Source organism: Rutidosis leptorrhynchoides, chromosome 1 (assembly GCF_046630445.1).
Source record: "Rutidosis leptorrhynchoides isolate AG116_Rl617_1_P2 chromosome 1, CSIRO_AGI_Rlap_v1, whole genome shotgun sequence".
Lineage (NCBI taxonomy): Eukaryota > Viridiplantae > Streptophyta > Magnoliopsida > Asterales > Asteraceae > Rutidosis > Rutidosis leptorrhynchoides.
In genome coordinates, this window is record NC_092333.1 from 383,508,045 (window position 1) to 383,531,699 (window position 23,655).

Consider the following 23,655-nt stretch of genomic DNA (forward strand, 5'->3'; position numbering starts at 1 on the left):
AACTAAGTTTAAAACTAAATATGAGCTAAAAATACAAATATTACGCTAAAACGATTAAAAAGGGACAAAATATAAAAATATACAACAAGTTGTAAAAAGTACAATTTTTATAAAAATATTATTTTTATATTATTTATTTATTAAAAATATTAATTTTATATTTTAATTAAACTATTTAAACAAAATAATAATAATAACTAAAATAAATATTTAATTAAAATCTAATTAGGGTTTTATAATAATAATTATAATAATTATTCGTAATTAATGCTGAATTAGGGTTCTGTGTACCCGTGTCAGAGTATCTCCGCGAGTCGCGGTATTGGATGCAGCAAACCCCGCGAGACGCGGGGTTCCAGAATTCAACTGACGGGTTATTTAAAATCGACGCGTTTTTCTTTTCTTTTTTATTTTAAATTTTCTGTTTTTAATTTTTCTGTTTATATAAAAAAAAATATGTGTATAATAAAAACTTATATTTAAAACTTAAATAAAAATAGAATTACTTTATAATTTTATAAATAAAAATCTTAAAGCTAGATTTATATATATTAATTTTTTTTTATGTTTTAAATAAAAACAAAATACTTAAATAAAACTTATATAAAAATAAAGAAACTTTATAAAACTTAAATATTTAACAAAATCTTAAAAATATTTATATTTTTCTTTTTCTTTTTATATTTTCGAATATTTAAAACGTATTTTTATAAAAACGAATTTTAATAAAAGTAAACTAAAATTTTTTTTTTTTATATTAGCGTTGCGCTTCCGGCGTTTAAGAGTCCCCGGCAGCGGCGCCATAAATACTTGATGTTAAAGCTAAGGGGTATAAAATACTATTAAATTTTACAAGAAAATACTATTAAATACGATACAATTTTACACAAGATATTTATTTATTTATTGAATGGATATACTTAAACCTTGCTACAACACTTATAGGCAGTGTACCTAATCGTACAGTAGTGTTGTTTTTAGTAAGTCCGGTTCGTTGCACAGGGAATCTTTTTAAACAAAGCTTAACGCTATATTAGTTTACTTTTATAAAAATACAAATATATATATAAGTAATATTATTATTATAAAGGGGGGTTTTTACCGTTTAATGATCGGTTAGTCGATTTTAAAACTTTAGTTGCAGTTAAAACAAAATGTAAAATATTAAAAATAAATACAAGACTTAAATTAAAGCGTAAAGTAAATAACGATAATGAAATTGAAAATAATAAAAGTGCGATAAAATAAACTTGCGATAATTAAAAAGTACGATAATTAAAAGTGCAATTAAATACAATAACAATAAAAATGCGATAATTAGAAGTGCAATTAAATATAAAATAAAGGAAATTAAATATGAAATAAAAGAATTATGCTTATTTAAACTTCCGTAATCATGATGTTTGACGTGTTGATTTTAATTTTATGCCCATGGGTTAATTGTCCTTTGTCCTGGATTATTTAATATGTCCGTCTGGTTTTTGTCCATAACAGTCCATCAGTCATAAATATAAAGTGCGAGTATCCTCGTCAAATTATCCTTATACCCGAAGTTAAATATTCCAACTAATTGGGGACTTAAACTGTAACAAGATTTTAATACTTTGTTTAATAATTACACCAGGATGTCGACTGAGTGTAATCCAAGGTTTTAATATTTTGTTATCAATTATACCAAGTGTCCTTGTACATAATTTCACCCCTGTTTTAATTATTCTAGTGGTTATTAATCCATTCCCGTGTCCGGTTAAATGAACGATTATTCGTACATATAAATACCCCGCCCATCGTGTCTGATCGAGTGTATATGGTAATTTATAGGGACGCCCAATTGTAAATCTTTATATTAACATTAACAAACTATCATTTAGTTAAGCAAATATAAAGCCCATTAATAGACCATAGTCTAATTTCCACAAGTGTCGTTCTTTTGTCCAAACCCCAATTATGGTACAAAGCCCAATTACCCAATTTTAGTAATTAGCCCAACATCATGATTACTTTAGATTAAATAAGCATAATAATAACTTAGCTACGAGACATTAAATTAAAAAGGTTGAACATAACTTACAATGATTAAAAATAGCGTAGCGTTAGACGGACAGAATTTCGACTTACACCCTTACAACATTCGCTAACATACCCTTATTATTAGAATTAAAATTAAAATTAAAATTAAAATTAAAATTAAAATTAAAATTAAAATTAAAATATATACGATATAGATAGAGAGATGGATATTTTTGGTGATTTTTTCGATCAGAATTCGTTTGCTTTTATAGGGATTTTCAGAAATTGGGGCTCCGTGACTCGCAGCCCTTTTGGCCTTCAAACTCCGCGAGTCGCGGAGTTTGTAAATACAGCTCACCAGCTTTTGGAGTCTTTCTTGCCGACGATTTATTTATAAATATAATATATATATAATTAATATAATTAATTATATATTATATTATATTTATATACATAGTTAACTTGTAATTTTTAGTCCGTTGCGTCGAGCGTTGAGAGTTGACTCTGGTCCCGGTTCCGGATTTTCGAACGTCCTTGTGTACAATTTTATATTTTGTACTTTGTGTTTTGAATCTTGTACTCTTGTAATTTCGAGACGTTTCTTATCAATAATTGGAACCTCTTTGATTGTATTTTGTACTTTTGAGCTTTTTGGTCGTTTGCTTCTTCAATTCGTCGAATCTGTCTTTTGTCTTCACCTTTTATTATTTAAACGAATATCACTTGTAAATAGAACAATTGCAACTAAAAGCTTGTCTTTCTTGAGGAATAATGCTATGAAATATATGTTCGTTTTTAGCATTATCAAATATTCCCACACTTGAGCGTTGCTTGTCCTCAAGCAATATCGTCTTGAAATACTAGAATCACTTCTTTATTCTTCACACTTTGTACATCAGTGATTTCTATATGGCGGTATAAACAATGGTAGTAACGATATGGTTTACAGTCCCACATGACTATAAAAATTTAGATCCATTAAGGAAATTGGATCTTTATGAAAACATTTGATCTTTATATATAAGTAATATTATTATTATAAAGGGGGGGTTTTTACCGTTTAATGACCGGTTTGTCGATTTTAAAACTTTAGTTGCAGTTAAAACAAAATGTAAAATATTAAAAATAAATACAAGACTTAAATTAAAGCGTAAAGTAAATAACGATAATGAAATTGCAAATAATAAAAGTGCGATAAAATAAACTTGCGATAATTAAAAAGTACGATAATTAAAAGTGCAATTAAATACAATAACAATAAAAATGCGATAATTAGAAGTGCAATTAAATATAAAATAAAGGAAATTAAATATGAAATAAAAGAATTATGCTTATTTAAACTTCCGTAATCATGATGTTTGACGTGTTGATTTTAGTTTTATGCCCATGGGTTAATTGTTCTTTGTCCTGGATTATTTAATATGTCCGTCTGGTTTTTGTCCATAACAGTCCATCAGTCATAAATATAAAGTGCGCGTATCCTCGTCAAATTATCCTTATACCCGAAGTTAAATATTCCAACTAATTGGGGACTTAAACTGTAACAAGATTTTAATACTTTGTTTAATAATTACACCAGGATGTCGACTGAGTGTAATCCAAGGTTTTAATATTTTGTTATCAATTATACCAAGTGTCCTTGTACATAATTTCACCCCTGTTTTAATTATTCTAGTGGTTATTAATCCATTCCCGTGTCCGGTTAAATGAACGATTATTCGTACATATAAATACCCCGCCCATCGTGTCCGATCGAGTGTATATGGTAATTTATAGGGACGCCCAATTGTAAATCTTTATATTAACATTAACAAACTATCATTTAGTTAAACAAATATAAAGCCCATTAATAGACCATAGTCTAATTTCCACAAGTGTCGTTCTTTTGTCCAAACCCCAATTATGGTACAAAGCCCAATTACCCAATTTTAGTAATTAGCCCAACATCATGATTACTTCGGATTAAATATGCATAATAATAACTTAGCTACGAGACATTAAATTAAAAAGGTTGAACATAACTTACAATGATTAAAAATAGCGTAGCGTTAGACGGACAGAATTTCGACTTACACCCTTACAACATTCGCTAACATACCCTTATTATTAGAATTAAAATTAAAATTAAAATTAAAATTAAAATATAAATATAAATATATACGATATAGATAGAGAGATGGATATTTTTGGTGATTTTTTCGATCAGAATTCGTTTGCTTTTATAGGGATTTTCAGAAATTGGGGCTCCGCGACTCGCGGCCCTTTTGGCCTTCAAACTCCGCGAGTCGCGGAGTTTGTAAATACAGCTAACCAGCTTTTGGAGTCTTTCTTGCCGACGATTTATTTATAAATATAATATATATATAATTAATATAATTAATTATATATTATATTATATTTATATACATAGTTAACTTGTAATTTTTAGTCCGTTGCGTCGAGCGTTGAGAGTTGACTCTGGTCCCGGTTCCGGATTTTCGAACGTCCTTGCGTACAATTTTATATTTTGTACTTTGTGTTTTGAATCTTGTACTCTTGTAATTTCGAGACGTTTCTTATCAATAATTGGAACCTCTTTGATTGTATTTTGTACTTTTGAGCTTTTTGGTCGTTTGCGTCTTCAATTCGTCGAATCTGTCTTTTGTCTTCACCTTTTATTATTTAAATGAATATCACTTGTAAATAGAACAATTGCAACTAAAAGCTTGTCTTTCTTGAGGAATAATGCTATGAAATATATGTTCGTTTTTAGCATTATCACGTACCCTGCCGACCCACAAGTGCGTAAGGCACCCCGTTACGTACTGACTATTTCTGGAGCCGGAACATCTGCACCCCGTTATGTAATGTCTGCACCACCGGCACCACCTGCTCTACCGGTACCACCTACTCCACCGGCACCACCTGCTCCACCAGCACTAACTGCCCCACCATCTCCCACTATCGAGGAATTGACAAGGGAGGTGGAGATCCTTCGAGCTCGAGTTACTGAGCTAGAGGACCAGATGGCCCATGTTATGGACATCGTACACCCACCACCACCGTAGGACTTTTGTATTTAGATTTCATTATGTAATCTAGTTGTAGTTTTATGCTTCACTTATGTATTGTACGAAATTATTCAGATGTATGAAACTTATTATTATTAATGGAACTTTGCGTTATTTAATTCTTGCACGATGTTCTATTTACATTACTGTATGATGATTCTGTGGTATTTGTACCTAGATGCGTTATTTAATAACATGTGATGTTTTGATTCCATGTTGGTTACTATATACTGTATTATTATATATTGAATGCTGGATTTTGACTTGAGTCAAAATTTTTGTTTAGAACACCATGGCTAACGGTCGATCCACACCTACTGCTGCTCAAATTGAAGAGATGATCCAAGAATTTGTAGCCGCAGCCATTGCAGAAATGCAACCCCAAGCTACACCGCCACCGCCACCACTACCGGTTATTCAACCCATTCGAAATGGGTGTACTTAAAAGGAATTCCAGAGCTGTAAACCACGTAACTTCAGCGGCACTGAGGGACCGGTTGGTCTCAATAGATGGTTCGAGAAGCTAGAATCAGTATTCTGAGTTAGCAACTGTTCGGAGGACAACAAAACCAAATTTGCTTCTTGCACGCTGTCTGACAGCGCGCTCACGTGGTGGAACACAATGGCACAGGCACAAGGAATTGATGAGGCGTATGCTACGCCATGGGAAGAATTTAAGTGTGCCATGATTGAGGAGTATTGTCCGAGAACCGAGATACAAAAGATGGAAATGGAGTTCATGCAGTTAAAGGCCGTTGGGAACGACCTTGATGGTTACAACAGGAGATTTTTGGAATTAGCCCTGATGTGTCCGACAATGGTCACCCCGGAATTCAAGCGAATGGAGAGATACTTCTGGGGACTCCCTAAGTCCATCAAAGGAAACGTCACCTCGTCCAAGCCACTGAATGTTCCCGAAGCGATGCGCATGGCGCATACTTTAATGAATCAAATAACCATCGATGAACCGGAGAAAACTAAGTCTGAAGTGGGTGCTAGTGAGAAGCGCAAATGGGATAACCACAACAACAACAACAGGGGAAGGAACTATGAACAGAACCTGGCAAAACGACATGAGGGTTTCAGAGGAAACAACAACGGTGGAAACCCCAAACCCAACAACAACATCAACTCCAACCCGAACTACAAGGGAACCCTACCTCAATGGAAGCAGTGCTACAAATACCACACTGGGTATTGCAATGTTGTCTGTGAGAAGTGCCAACGGTCTGGGCATGTTGGCAAGGATTGCAAGGTCACCACTTTGAATGCAAGGCCGAACACCAATGGACCGAAAAAGTGCTACGAATGCGGACAGACGGGCCATTTCAGAAATGCGTGTCCAAATAAGCGAAAAGATGGCGGACCACCGCGCGCTAGAGCTTTCAATGTTAATGCCAGGGACACACGCGAAAACCCCGACTTGGAGACAGGTATATTTAAAATCAACAATCTTTTAGCTTCTGTCTTGTTTGATACTGGTGCAGATAGAAGTTATGTATGTAGACATTTTTGCGATAAGATTAATTGGTCTTTAGTCCCGTTAAAAGAGAGTATGCTTGTCGAGGTCGCCAATGGAAAACTTGAAAAGGATGACCATATTAGTCGTGGAGCTATTATCAACATAGCTGGTGCAGATTTCGAAATTGATTTGATACCTATCAATTTGGGAAGTTTTGATGTGATCGTCGGTATGGATTGGTTGAGCAAGATAAGAGCCGATATTATTTGTGGAGATAAAGCTCTTCGTATACCACAAGGAGACAGTGAGCCACTGATCATCTGCGGAGAGAGATGTACCTCGAAGCTAAACCTCCTTAGTTGTGTGAAAGCGCAAAAGATTATGAAGAAGGGACGTCTTGCTGTCCTAGCGCATGTGAAAATGGTAGAAACTGAGGTGAAGAGCGTGAACGACGTTCGAATTGTGAACGAATTTTCCGATGTCTTCCCAGAGGAATTGCCTGGATTACCGCCGCCGAGAGCCGTAGAGTTTCAGATCGACTTAGTGCCAGGAGCTGCACCTGTAGTTCGCGCACCTTATAGACTCGCACCTTCCGAGATGCAAGAATTACAGATTCAACTACAAGATTTATTAGATCGAGGATTTATCCAACCAAGTTTCTCGCCTTGGGGCGCACCTGTGTTTTTTGTGAAGAAGAAGGATGGATCCTTCCGTATGTGTATCAACTACCGTGAGCTCAACAAATTGACTATCAAGAATCGGTATCCTCTTCCATGAATTGATGATCTTTTTGATCAACTACAAGGATCGTGCGTTTACTCAAAGATCGATTTGCGATCCGGTTATCACCAGTTGAGAGTAAAGGAAAGTGACATAATGAAAACTGCATTCAGGACTCATTATGGTCATTATGAGTTTCTTGTGATGCCATTCGGGTTGACAAATGCACCTGCCGTGTTCATGGATCTCATGAATCGTGTCTGCAAGCCGTACTTGGATAAGTTTGTTATCGTCTTCATAGATGATATCCTCATCTACTCTAAGAGCGAAGAAGAGCATGAGCAACACCTCCGACTAGTACTTGAACTCCTGAGACAAGAGCAACTTTACACCAAATTCTCCAAGTGTGAATTTTGGTTGAAGGAAGTACAATTTCTGGGTCATGTTGTGAGAGACCAGGGTATCAAAGTTGATCCCACCAAGATTGAAGCTATCATCAAGTGGGAGACCCCCACTACTCTGACTCATATTCGCCAATTTTTAGGTCTCGCCGGTTACTATCGAAGGTTCATTGAAGGATTTTCTCTAATTGCGCGTCCCTTGACCGCGCTGACTCACAAGGGCAAGAAGTTCATTTGGGAACCCACACATGAATCAGCATTCCAAACTTTGAAGAAGAAGTTAACCACCGTACCTATCCTATTACTTCCTGAGGGCAGTGACGACTTTGCTGTCTATTGTGATGCATCGAAGAGTGGTTTTGGTTGTGTACTGATGCAATGATCAAAGGTTATTGCCTATGCCTCCCGACAATTGAAGATTCACGAACAGAATTACACTACTCACGATCTTGAAGTTGGAGCCGTTGTCTTTGCGCTCAAATTGTGGAGACATTATTTGTATGGAACTAAGAGCACTATTTTCACCGATCACAAGAGTCTCCAGCACATCTTCGATCAGAAACAACTGAATATGAGACAGCGTCGATGGATCGAGACATTAAATGACTATGATTGTGAACTCCGTTATCATCCTGGCAAGGCCAATGTTGTAGCTGACGCTTTAAGCGGAAAGGAGAGGACGGCACCTCTTCGTGTTAGGGCTCTGAACATCACCATCCATTCGAATCTCAACAGCCAGATCAGAGTAGCCCAAGATGAGGCTCTCAAGGAGGAGAATATATCTCATGAGCATTTGAACATACTTGTCTCTCGATTCGAGGTTAGGGAGTCTGGACTCCGATGTTATGCCGGAAGAATTTGGGTACCTCTTTATGGAGATCTACGGAACCTTATACTTGATGAAGCACACAAATCGAGATATTCAATTCACCTCGGAGTGGGCAAAATGTACCATGACCTTAAAGAACAGTATTGGTGGCCGAATCTCAAGAAAGACATTGCGACTTATGTTGGTAAGTGTTTGACTTGCTCGAAGGTTAAAGCCGAGCATCAGAGACCTTCTGGGTTACTTCAGCAACCGGAAATCCCACAATAGAAGTGGGAAAGGATCACAATGGATTTCATTTCTAAGCTACCAAAGACGGTGGGCGGATACGATACTATTTGGGTTATTGTTGACCGCCTTACCAAATCTGCACACTTTTTGGCTATGAAGGAAACGGATACAATGGAGAGACCTGCTCAATTATCCATCAAGGAGGTTGTATCTCGTCATGGTGTACCTTTATCGATCATCTCAGATCGCTATCCCCGTTTTGCTTCCAGATTTTGGCGTTCTTTGCAAGAAGCCATGGGAACCCGTCTTGACATGAGTACTGCTTATCATCTACAGACCGACGGGCAAAGTGAACGAACGATTCAGACCTTGGAGGACATGTTGCGTGCAAGTGTCATTGATTTTGGAAAGGCCTGGGAAAGGCATTTGCCACTCGCCAAATTTTCTTACAACAATAGTTATCACTCGAGCATTAATGATGCACCTTTTGAAGCATTGTATGGCTGTAAGTGCCGATCTCCTATTTGTTAGGCCGAAGTAGGTGAAAAGCAAATCACCGGATCCGAGGTAGTCCACGAAACCACGGAGAAGATTGCTCAGATTCAAGCTAGACTTAAGACTGCCCGTGATCGCCAAAAGAGTTATGCCGGTCTTAAACGTAAGGACTTTGAATTCAACATGGGCGACCGTGTAATGTTAAAGGTTGCACCTTGGAAGGTTGTGATCTGATTTGGAAAATGTGGAAAGTTAAACCCACGATACATTGGTCCTTTTGAAATCTTGGAACGTGTTGAACCCGTTGCTTACCGTTTGGATCTACCAGCACAATTGAGCTCAGTTCATCCTACCTTCCACGTGTCAAACTTGAAGAAGTGTCTTGCTGCACCTGAACTTATCATACCACTTGAAGAACTTACGATTGTCGACAAACTCCACTTTGTGGAAGAACTAGTTGAGATCATGGACCGTGAGGTCAAGACTTTGAAACGCAACAAGATTCCGATCGTCCGAGTACGGTGGAATGCCAAACGAGGACCTGAGTTTACCTGGGAGCGAGAGGATCAAATGATGCAGAAATATCCTCACCTTTTCCCGACTCCTCCATCTACCTCAGCTTAAATTTCGGGACGAAATTTTCTTTAACAGGTGGGTAATGTAACGACCCTGGATTTTCCAATGTTTATTTATTAATAATTATTATTATTAATACGTGTGATTAAACGAATGCAATGTTTGTAAAATGTATCATATATTTGTTTAAAAATATATAATTAATAAATTCATTTATGCAATAAAACTTGTTATTTATAATGTATATATATATATATATATATATATATATATATATATATATATATATATATATATATATATATATATATATATGTATATATATATACATACATATATATAATATATTGAAAATGAATGATTTTGAGCTAAATTAGTAAATGTCGAAACACTCAATTGTCATTCGATTGATATTAAGCAAGTTAAATTCAAACTTATATGATTTTAAAATAAACGGTGACCCGAAAATAAGTTCTATAAATTTTAAGCTTATCAAAAATGTATTTAGGAACTATTTGATAAAATTTAACACTTTTTATATTTTACCCAAAAATGAGAGGGACAGTCGATGTAATTTTTATTTATTAAATTAATGATTGGATTTTATACCATAATGACCAAAATAAATAAATATAGTTAATTTAAAAATATGGGAAAATGCACAGCGGAAGATTTCTTTCATACCAGAGAATAAACATGCTTTAAAGTGTCAATCAAAAGGTTGGTGAGTTCATTAGTTTATCATAATCGATCATTTCTATCATTTTAATAGACCACAAGATTTTCATTTCCATTTCTCATAAATATACGTCCCATACATAGAGACAAAAATCATTCATATGATTTGAACACCTGGTAATCGACCTTAACAAGATGCATATAGAATATCCCCTTCATTCCAGGACTCCCTTCGGACATGATAAAATCGAATTACTAAAGCAGTTCAAATTCTCTGACTGGGGCTTGTTAGTGTCCATAGATCTATCTTTAGGATTCGCGTCAATTAGGGTGTCTGTTCCCTAATTCTTAGATTACCAGACTAAAAAGGGGCATATTCGATTCGATAATTCAACCATAGAATGTAATTTTGATTACTTGTGTCTATTTTGTAAAATAGTTATAAAAGCAGCGCATGTATTCTCAGTCCCAAAAATATATATTGCAAAAGCATTTAAAAAGGGAGCAAATGAAACTCACAATACTGTATTTCGTAGTAAAAATGCATATGACGTTATTGAACAAGTGCAAGGTTGGCCTCGAATTCACGAACCTATATTAATTATATATATTTATGTGTTGGTCAATATTTGTCTAACAATTTAGGTCAAGTCGTAGTGTATCACAATCCTAATGCTCGAGATTATCATGCAAAAGTCAACAAAAGTCAACTTGACTAAAATGACTTCCAAAAAATTATATATCATAAATATAGTCATTTTATATATTTAAATATATTTATCAGATTTTATTAGAGTAATTAATAAAAGTCATTTGTTAATATAATTTATATTTAAAAATTATATATGATAAAAATATACTTTTATATATCTTAAGTAATAAAATTTTTAAAGTTCACTTAATTTCATAAAATATAAAGGTATATATTATTAATGTAATTACATTACGTGTGGTGAAAATATATTTGCATTACATAGTTATTTGATAAAAATATTAATAATGATAATAAGTAAAAGTTGTATTATTTTAGTAATAGTAATAATAACAATATTTATATTTACTAATAATAATATTAATTTTGATAATAAATAATAATCTTTTGTAGTAATAATAATATTATTACTGATAATGGTAAAAATATTATAGTCATGTTAATGATAATAATATTGTTGTCATCAATAATACTAATAAAATGATAATGAAAATATAAGTTTTCAAGATTTAAAATATTATTTTCTAACAACCATTATAACAATAACAATTTTTAATGATAATACATATATTGATAATGATAATGATAATGATAATGATAATGATAATAATATTAAAAATAATAATAATAATAATAATAATAATAATATTGATTATTAAATAAAAATAATAATAACGATAATAACGACGATAACGATAACGATAATGATAACGATAACGATAATGATAACGATAACGATAACGATAATGATAACGATAACGATAACGATAATGATAACGATAACGATAATCATTTTAACAATAATACTTTAAAATTATAGATAATTCAATTGACGATATCTTTTAATCCGTTCATCAAAACCATTCGATATCTAAATCAAAAGTTTATATTTTTTTGCCAGCTTTCCAACGACATGCATATCATATATATTATCTCAATAGCATATGTATCTAATTCAGGATTCAACCTAAACTATCTAACGACATTAATAAACGTACAAGCATGCATAATTCTAAATACTCGGGCACTAGTCAGGGATACACTAATAATATATATAAGTTAAGTTATGAGTGCTCACGTATCAATATTGAGATTCAATATTGCAGGAAAGTGCATAGACGCAACGGAGATGCTAAATACTAAATTGACCTCGCGAGCATACCCCTGAATCATACCCATAACCTCCATAGCTATAACCCATAATTTCCTTAGCTCTATCCTCTCGAAAACCCATTTTAAAATTATTTGGATAAGACCTCGTCGTAGTATTTTATGTATAATACTAATAGTAATACTAATAATAAGATTAATAATAATATTAATCTTAATAATAATGATAATGATAATAATGTAATTAATAATATTACAGAGAAAAAAAATGAGAAAGAAAGAAGAAAGATAGAATGAGTGAATGCATAAACTGAAAGAAATACGCTCGATTTATAATTGTGGCTTGTCCCTTGTCATACCCCGTCCTAATCCATCTGGACGAAGTCACCAACATCTGGTTCCATTGCGATGATCGACTCCAAGTAATGTCTTTAAAATGAGCAAATACAAAGCGAAAGGTTTCTTTCGTACGGTATTGTATTTGGTAGTAAAAATACATATGACGACACTGAACAAGTGTAGGGTTGGTCTAGGATTCATGAACCTATATCATTTGTATATATATTAACACCTCTAATTGTAATCGAACAGATTTATATATTAGATTTATATATTATAAATGTTATCTTAGTAGATTAGGTGTTTCATTAGTAACTTAATTAAATGTATTTATTTTGTATGCTTTAAAGAAATAAATATATTAATATAGTTTTGTTAAGTATATTTTTATATGACTAATTTTTATAGTCATATTGATAATAATATTAATAGTAGTATAGATAATAGTAATATAGCTATAATGATAATAATAATAATATTAGTAGTAAAAATAACAATGATAATAATAATAATGATAGTAATAATAATAAAAATGTAAATTTTTAATAAGGATAAAGATAATAACTTTACTAATAATGTTAAATTTTAATAAAAATGATAGGTTTAACCAAAATGATAACTTTGATAATTTTAGTTATAATGATACTTTTTATAGAAATGATAATAATAATAATTTTAACAATAATAATAATAGAAATGATAATTTTTGTAAAAATGATAATAAAGATAATAGTTTTTAATAATACTCATAATACTTATTTTAATGATAATAATAATAATAATAATAGTAATAATAATAATAATAATAATAATAATAATAATAATAATAATAATAATAATAATAATAATAATATAATAATAATAGTAGAAGTGGTTACTACCTTTAAAGCTTCTCCTAAAAAAAATATGTCTCGGCCCAGGTTTGAACCCGTGACCTCTTGATTATCACCAACACCCTTTACCACCTATCCATTCCTGTTTTTCTTAATTTTATCCCAAACTAAATCTATATAACCTGTTCATTATGCTTTCTAATTCTTCATTACATCATCATAAACCTAATTCCATTTATAATCATAATTCTGATCATAGATCATAATCATCACAGCATCATTGTTTACGTTTATCATCTTCATTTCATTATCTTCCTAAACTATTATCGAATTAACATCATCAACTCTCCGAATCAGCAACCTATCATATGATCATTATCTCCTTCACTATCATAATCATCTTCAAACAACATCATTCATCATTATCAAGCTTTCATCACTATCGTTTTTCCCAGGCTTTCCTCATCTTCGTCCATTATCATAATCTTAAACTATCATCCGTAAACATATTCGTTAACCTAATCAATATCTAATTAATCATCATAAACGTATCAGTCGATCCATCATATGACTGTAATGGTTCAGTTTCTCAATTGAACCTTATTGGGCCGCCACCCTTTTTCAGTCCAATTGATTTATTTAGTCCAATAATCTCAGCCCATAAAGGGAGTCCAACTGATTGAAATTAACTATGTTGGTTTTTGTGTGTTACAGTTCGCAGGAAAAAATAATATGAACCTGATGGTGAAAAGTAACTCGACAAGAATAAAGGGGTGGGGTCTGATTCAGCATATAATTATCACTAAAACCTCATCATTCTCTTTTTGCTCGTTACTGTTGGAAACAAGAATTTAAGTATAACGCACTGTAGCAGTAACAGTAAACATAGCAGCAGGTCTTGGGCGTTGGAGATTGACAGAAAAACAGAAGTATAGCTGCAGCAGCAGCAAGCAATCGTATGGTAGCAGTAAATAGGTTTATGAAGCCATCGAATAGAAACAAGAAACAATAGTAGCTTTAGTTGGGTTTAAATGGTGGTTCTTGTGGTGATTTGCGTATAATAGAAACGAAACAAGAATGGGTGAGAGTGGCGATTTAAGATGTTGTAGGTTTAATTGCGATGAAAGTGGTGGGTTTCAAATAGGACAGCAAAAAGACTCATTGTAGCTTTAATTGTGATGAAGGTGATTGATTCACTAGTATATATATATATATATATATATATATATATATATATATATATATATATATATATATATATATATATATATATATATATATAGGAGAGCGAGAGATGGTGAGTTAGAGAGAGAGGGATGTTGCGATGGTGATGACGGTTGTGTGGTGGCTCAACAAGGTGTTCGGTTCATCATGCATTTACATAATCATAAAATAGAAAACGAAGGTGGTCAGTTTGATTCAAAGGTGAGTGATGGTTCTTCGTGGTTGTAGGGTTTCAAGTGGTATGCTAGAAGATGGTTTGAAGATGATGTTGAAGATGGAAACAGAAAACATAAGTAGTAGCATTCGAGCAATAGCAGTAGTAGATATGGGTGTTCCATTAGAACAAAAGGAATATTAAATCTATAAGATAATGGGTTGGTGCTCAAGTGAACAAAAAGAAACGGGTTAATACTTATGGGGATGATCAAGTGGGTTTTGAGAAGTGATGGGTAATTATGCATCATGCGTGTAAGTATATATGTATCATTAGAAAGAAAGATATTTGGTGTGTATTGTTTGACAAAAAGGAAAAGCAGAGACATATATAATATATCTCCCACATGCATGATCAAGAATAAACAAAAAGAATCGTACCAATCATGCACAGTAACTCAAATTGTAATTGTAATAGGATTGGCATCTTCTACCGACAGTTTTCACGGACTATTAATTCGTACTCCGTTGTTAAATCAGTGGCGGATAAAAGTATTCAGAAAGGTCCCATATTTTTAAATTAACTATATTTATTTATTTTGGTCATTATGGTATAAAATCCAATCATTAATTTAATAAATAAAAATTACATCGACTGTCCCTCTCATTTTTGGGTAAAATATAAAAAGTGTTAAATTTTATCAAATAGTTCCTAAATACATTTTTGATAAGTTTAAAATTTATAGAACTTATTTTCGGGTCACCGTTTATTTTAAAATCATATAAGTTTGAATTTAACTTGCTTAATATCAATCGAATGACAATTGAGTGTTTCGACATTTACTAATTTAGCTCAAAATCATTCATTTTCAATATATTATATATATGTATGTATATATATATACATATATATATATATATATATACATTATAAATAACAAGTTTTATTGCATAAATGAATTTATTAATTATATATTTTTAAACAAATAAATTTAATATTATTATTCATATATATAATAATTTCATTACTTAGTATATTATTTTACATAATTATTTATAACAACAATTTCATACAATAGATTAATATCATTTCAAGTTATTATATAATTATATTTATTTATATATATACATATCTATTTACAAATAGTTGTTCGTGAATCGTCGGGAATGGTCGAAGGTCAATTGATTATATGACACAGTTTAAAATTTTTGAGACTCAACATTACAGACTTTGCTTATCGTGTCGGAAACATATAAAGATTCAGTTTAAATTTGGTCGGAAATTTCCGGGTCGTCATAGTTAATATTAAAAATGCTTTAATGACGAATTTGAGCTGATAAATAGAGTTTTATTACTGTTGAGTAATATGGATAAGATAATTCGATTATTCGAAGAGTACGAATGAAGCTATCACTAAATAGTGAAATTAGAAATCAAAGGTTCATCTTAACTTTTGACGTAGTAACGGCTGAATTCCGGAATTCAAGGAATTTAGAGGAAATCTTCGTAATAAGATTTGGTTCCTCGACAATTAAGGAAATTAGGATCATCTTTGGTTAAATGTGATAATCTGTTTTGATTGTTCTGTCGGATATTTCACTATAAATCCATTTCCTTCATTTCCTTTATATTTTGGAGTTCCATACTTTTATTTTCTTTTCCCGACTTTAAGTGAAGCGAATAATGGTCCAAAATTCGTAGGTATGAAGTTTTGAATGTACATGACTAATGTTCTAAGAGAGAGATTGTAATAGCATGATCTTGATTGGTTAAATTATCAGAATTCAATAGAAAAGATAGAACTATCAGGAAGAATTGTTCTCGATATGTTTAGAGATTAAGTAGAATGTAAGAGTCGTGTAACATGGCACATGATGACGTTGTAGTCTGTGAATCATCACGTTCCATTTAGAAACTCAGCATGACTTACTGTAATATAATCACGTTGATCAAGTGTCATTATATTATACTAACTCATGCTTCAGTTCCCAACACTACTTCAAAAACATTCATACTTTAAACTCGAAGGTTCCAGAATTTAGAAACTAAAACAGTTTCCTTTTATGATATAACACAGATAGCGCGAAGAGATAATTAATATCGGACGAGAATATTTATGAAGATATCTTCAGAAATATTGAGGATATTTATCATGAAAGATACGTTAATATCTTAGAATTTCTAATATTTATAGATGATGAATAAGATTTGTCCGTAAAGGTTTAGAATCAGGAGCAAGGTATTCGTTAATGACTTCAGCAGATACTGAATCATTTGAATTCATGGAAGGCAGGTTTAGTCTTTGTGATTTGTCCACAGCCTCCTTCATGGTTTGTTCAATCTGTTTTTCAGTACCAAATTTTCTATCGAGCGTTCCCAATATTCCATTCTTTATTATCAAACTTTTGGCCGTTTAGACCATCTACGATCTTGCTGTTTCCTCTGCATTTAATGCTACTATATCTGAATCATCGGTTATCAATCCGAGGTTGTTTCAAGAGAATTGTGTTTTTAGATGATTAAACGCTGATGGTAATATGGTGGAATATAAAAGATTCCTCGGTAACAATAAAAGAGCACGCGTATATATATCAAGGTTATGATAAGGTTATTTCAAACGAAAGATCGAAATTGTCTTGCTGGAGCTGTGACAAAATTTGCTACTTTGAAAGGGATTACTAAGTTATTTTGGGTAATAATAACACTAAAGAATTAGCACGGATATGTGTTAAACGTTTACTCAGTTTCCGAGAGTTTTTCAGGTGCATAACTATATGCATAAATCTTTTCTTCCGTAGATGAAGTGCGGTTGATTCATCCTCTCGATTGAGGTGTTTTCAAGAATCATGAAATGTTTGAACGCAAATTGTAATTGTCAAGCTACAATTGAGGTTTAAGATGAAATCAAGTGGCAAACTTGAAGAATTGTTTAGTTTCATATGTTATAATCAATATTTTAAATCATTTTAATTGTCCAATGTCGGCAGTCCACAGTTAGCAGTCTACAATTAGTAATTCAATAATTCATATATAGTTTAATACATAATATTCGAATAAATAATACGTATTCGTGACCCATTGTATACATGTCTCAGACTCGATCACAACTCAAAGTATATATATTATTGTAGAATCAACCTCAACCATGTATAGCTAACTCAAGCATTACTGCATATAGAGTGTCTATGGTTATTCCAAATAATATATAGATGCGTCGATATGATATGTCAAAACCTTGTATACGTGTTCCGATATTTAAAGTGCGTAAAACAAATAACAGAAATTAAATGACGATAAATAAAATTGCGAGAATATAAATTGCGATAATTAAATTGCGATAAATAAAATGTAATCAGTTAGTTAGGAACAGTTAGCTAGGAACAGTTAGCGTGGATTCTTAACAAAATTTTTCTCATAGTTAATTTGTTTGTTTCTAACAAATTTTATTTTGTTCAATGTTTTCTTCATTATGCCACTTGTTGGATTCTGATAGATCAAAATCCAAATATGAAATTGAATGAAAATGGTTATTCTGTGGTAAATGGATTCATATATCTGTGGATGTAAGTAGGATAGTAAATGATCGTTGAATCAAATTCTAAGAATGTACAGTGTCACTTATTAATGTGAAATCTAAATATTCCTCGGGTATTACCTACCCGTTAAAATATTTTCACCATTAACAGTTTGTACGAAAGAATTTTAATTACAATCTTTGTGAAAATATACTTACATATATATTTTCTTCAAATGTAATCATGGATTTAATGAGTTAATATAGTATTAAACTCATTTGGTTTATCGTCAAAACTAGAATACATAATCTCTATAACATTAGAGATTTCATAATCGTCATGAAGAACGAAGATAAATGATGTAGAACGTCGTGTAGAACGATGATTATGCTTGAGGTACAGAATGAGATGTTGAGGCATGTGATGTTGAAACTTGGGTTGTTGGTGGTACTGTTGGTGCTGGTGATGTTGCTGAAGCTGGTACGTTTTGTACTATATTCTCCAAATTGATTATTCGAGCGCGAAGCTTATTGACTTCTTCCATTATTCCGAAATGATTGTCAATTCGGACGAGCGGATGAATAAGGTTTAGAATTTTTAGATAGGATATAATCTTGGCGAGATACTCTGGAAATGAGAGAGAAAATAGTATTACGAACAGGTTCGCCAGTAAGTGCTTCAGGTTCTTTGCCAAGAGGGGAATGTGGTGGATGGAAAGTATCGTCTTCTTCTCGTCTCCATTGATTAAGTCGACTACGAACTCATCCCTAATTCTTCCAGAATCGATGATGTCTAATTGGTTGATCCATTCTAGTTACACTGTTTTCGGAGTTCGAGTGGAAATCCATATCGGAATAGCTGTCGGAATAACTATCGGAATAGCTATCAGAATCTAAGGGACTCGAACTGGTTGAGGGATTCATCTCGTACGATCAGATGAAGGATTTTCGATAAGAAATAGATTATAGGATGTAGATTAGTACCCTCCAATACATAATTTACACATGCATATATAATACTAAAATCTCATAAGTTACGGAGGAATCTACGGAAGCTGTTAGACAAAGGTAACAATAACAGATACGCTAAGATATGAATTTATCTATACACTGTCTATGCAATAGAGACAGTAAGACGTGTCCAGACGTTAAGGATGATAAGCAAATAATTTTCGACACTAAATGATAAGCAAAACTTTTGACATGCAGACACGGTCGAAGTCCAGACTCACTAATGTATCTAAACAACTATCAATTAGATACACTAATGCAAGACCTGGTTCGCTAAGACCACCGCTCTGATACCACATGTCATACCCCGTCCTAATCCATCTGGACGAAGTCACCAACATCTGGTTCCATTGCGATGATCGACTCTAAGTAATGTCTTTAAAATGAGCAAATGCACAGCGGAAGGTTTCTTTCATATGGTATTGTATTTTTGAAACAACCCAACCTGTATTCCATACGATAAAAAAAAATTTCTTTAAAATAATACACATTTATGCGCCCATCAAATATGTAAACCTTCCACACGTTTCGTTAAAACATACAACAAGTTTAGTGTTTACAATAGGCAAGACGGCCATTAACAAATGTGATACAAGTTTGACCTAACCAAAAATGATAGTTTTAATCCAAACAACACATCGAGCATGGTTTGGGGCTAACTACCCATAACGCTAGGCCAACTTCCAAAAGCTCCAACGAAACATCATCAAAGGACACCTAGTGCCCAACAACCCCTTTCCCCTTATCCGCACCTGCATCTAAAAAGATAAACAACGAGAGAGGTAAGCTAACGCTTAGTGAATGCAATAATTATACATGTTCATATATAACCTACTTACTTGCAATCACTTACCATACCGCATACAAGCTAGCAATTCGATAACTATGCAAACATCATGCATAAACTGCTATCCACAATTCACAAGAAGCTAGCAACAACAATAGCATATAGTTCACAATTTAATTATGCTAGATACGAATTCACACAACCATGGTTAACCAATCGTACAAAGGAACGGTACTCGTAAAAGACCGTCGGAGTTCATAACATCCATTAGTGTTACTTAAACACCGCGTAATCACTAATCCCCCGGGTGATGTCTTGAACAATGCGACTAACTCACCCCCATGACAATGTGACGTCTTGAACACCGCGACGATTCCACATGTCAATCAAAACAAAGAGTGGTGCCTTGAATACCGCGACATCCACTCCCATGACAATGTGGTGTCTTAAACACCGCGACAATACCACATGTCAATCAAACAATGAGTGGTGCCTTGAACACCGCGGCATCCACTCCCATGACAATGTAGTGTCTTAAACACCGCGACAATACCACATGTCAATCAAACAATGAGTAGTGTCTTGAACACCGCGACAATACTACTCGTTACTTAGGATGTGGTGTCTTGAACACCGCGACAATGCCACATTCATACTACACAAATAAATATATTATATACGTACACGCATAATTATTCCACTCACCTTAACACAAGGATGATGATTATGCACTTCCGAACTTCAAAGCAATGTACCTAATACATTAAGTACACTTTCAATACACAAACTAGTGGAACTAGCCACATTACTTACAGTTGAGCATTTAATGACCCAATTTGCATTAAATAACTCAACTACACCAAAACCGCCCTTAATTGGCCAAGACACATGTTAGATCACTAAAACTAGTGATTTAAAGTCTACTAACTTAAACCAACAAAAACTTTGGGTAATTCATACCCATTTCACCCAAACTAGGTCAACATTATTCTTTCAACCCATTTTAAATACTTAAACTTACAAACTTAGTCAACTTAACCCGTTTACAATTTTTCATTCAATTACAAGTGTATTAGTGACTAAAACGCCATTTAACACTTTAAATCTCAAATCATAAGACCAAACCCTAGATTATAGCTATTTAGGGTTTTCTTTCATCAACATAACCCAAATCCACCCATATTACCCCCAAATGGGTCTTACAAGTTCCAAATGAACCAAACCCTAGCATAAACTAATTAAAACTCAAAACATGGAGTTAAGACTTACCAACACTATCCGCTTGTAGCTAAGAACAAGGAGAACAACTTTAATTCTTGCTCCAAAGATCAACTCTCAATTCTTCATTCACAAATCTCACTTGAATTTAAATGGGTTTTTATGTTTGAGAGTAAAATGGAGGAAGAAAGTAGAAAAGAAATGAGGAAAATGGATAAGTGGTGGAGATTAAATGCTCCCATTAGCTCTATACGTCAAATTACCAATTTGCCCCTTAAAATCACTTAAAATGAGCTAAATCCGAAATCAGTTCAGCAGAACTGCCGCGGCGCGACGCCATTTGTCGCGGCGCGACACATAAAGGAAAAACTGACCCTCCTTAGCATGCTTCCTGACTTCGTTTTGCTTGAGATGCCGTGGCACGGCTGAGGTCATCGCGGCGCGACAATACAAAGATATTTCGACATGTTTAACAGGCCTCCTGACCTTGATTTCAGTTGAATACCACGGCGCGACAAGGACTTCCGCGGCGCGGTAAAGGCCTGTGCCTGATCGTTTTCTCGACAACAAAATTTAACGATTAAATATTTGGCTTGTACGCCCCGTCCTCGCTTCCTACATATGTCTAAACTTCACATTTACGTCTCACATGACTTAGCACCATAAAAACCCATGTATAAACTTCCACAAGCATGCATTCTCAAGTATATATATATATATATATATATATATATATATATATATATATATATATATATATATATATATATATATATATATATATATATATATATATATATATATATATATATATATATATATATATATATATATATATATATATTGTATCTATACGTATACAGATACATTTACACATAAACTAACGAGTTATAAACGTACTACGATTAAGTATGTACCTTTAAATATGTATGGGAAAACGGGATGTTACAACTCTCCCCCACTTAGATTGGATCACGTCCTCGTAATGCGCACCAAAAACTAGAAGTTGAGCACTTCTACCTTGAACATTTCCGTCTCCAATACGGAATCACACATGTAGTAATCACCCATCCAAGTTCTCACTTCGTACACTAACGCATCATGTTATAACGAGCAAGGATAATCATCCCTCGAGACAAAACAACCGCAACCGCTCGCTCCTACACCTAGTATTTAGCTCGTACCATACATTCACAATAAATCCAAAGGTGGAATAATCTCCTGACGACCTCCGTCAACACGCCTTCCCACCATAGAATACTCAGGAATCATCCAGACACCTTCCTAAAAATCTCCCGCAAGGATCATCGGAAAGCTCGCCACTTGACTCGTCTCACTAAATACCTTCACAATTCATTCCCAAGTTCAACTTGGGACTTTTTTTGAAGACCACCAAAGTCTTTCTTTCCTATATAAGCGACATCCGTTCGCTCATCACATCTACTAGTTAGGGACTTTTTCCGCATTCTCCGGTACTTAACTCCCCCATCTAGGGTTTTAACCCCCTACTTTCACCGTCAAGATGATAACGCCTCGCGAAATTCTGACATTCCACAACGCTCATTACATTTTTCCGGCGTTGGTCATACTCAATAGTCCTTCCAAGGACTCACTATAAGCTATTCGAACCTCGATCTTTCAAATTAGTTAAGTGTTAACGCCCGCTAAACACCACAATATATCACAGTTGTAACTTCGGGTTTCTCACCGGTACCCAAATCCAAAGTAATCATACCATCGGAGTCCAAAGTTACACTAGCAGGTATAAGGAGGCACCTGACGTTGTGTTATCCAACTCCAATTTAGAGTCTCTAAAGACTCGACCCTTACGGGGTCTACTCCTGGCGTCACACGTCACCTGACTACACGCGATCACACAAATCTAACGAACCTTACGGCTCCACGCCCATGACTTCCTAGCGACACCCGTTAGTCACTACTCACCTAGGCCGCATAGCTAGCCTATTTATCTTTCAACTCAACACTAAGGAGGCGCTTGGAACACCAAGGCTTACACCTTTCTAACTTCGTCATAACCATTAACCCGGTCACCTTCATACATAAGAATAGTTAACTGCCATGACTCTACCCGCACACGAACGTAGTTAACGGAAATACCTCACGAATGGCATACCGCGTACCCCCCCCCCCCCAAAATCATAAAAGTAAAGAGTGGCTATTAAGAGCGTACAACACTCGCCACACAGTCACAAAACCGCCATAGAAATCGAACCGCCAATTAACATGTGTATATACATCATAGTATGTTATTATCGTCAAGCGTACTACCTCACTCTGGTTACG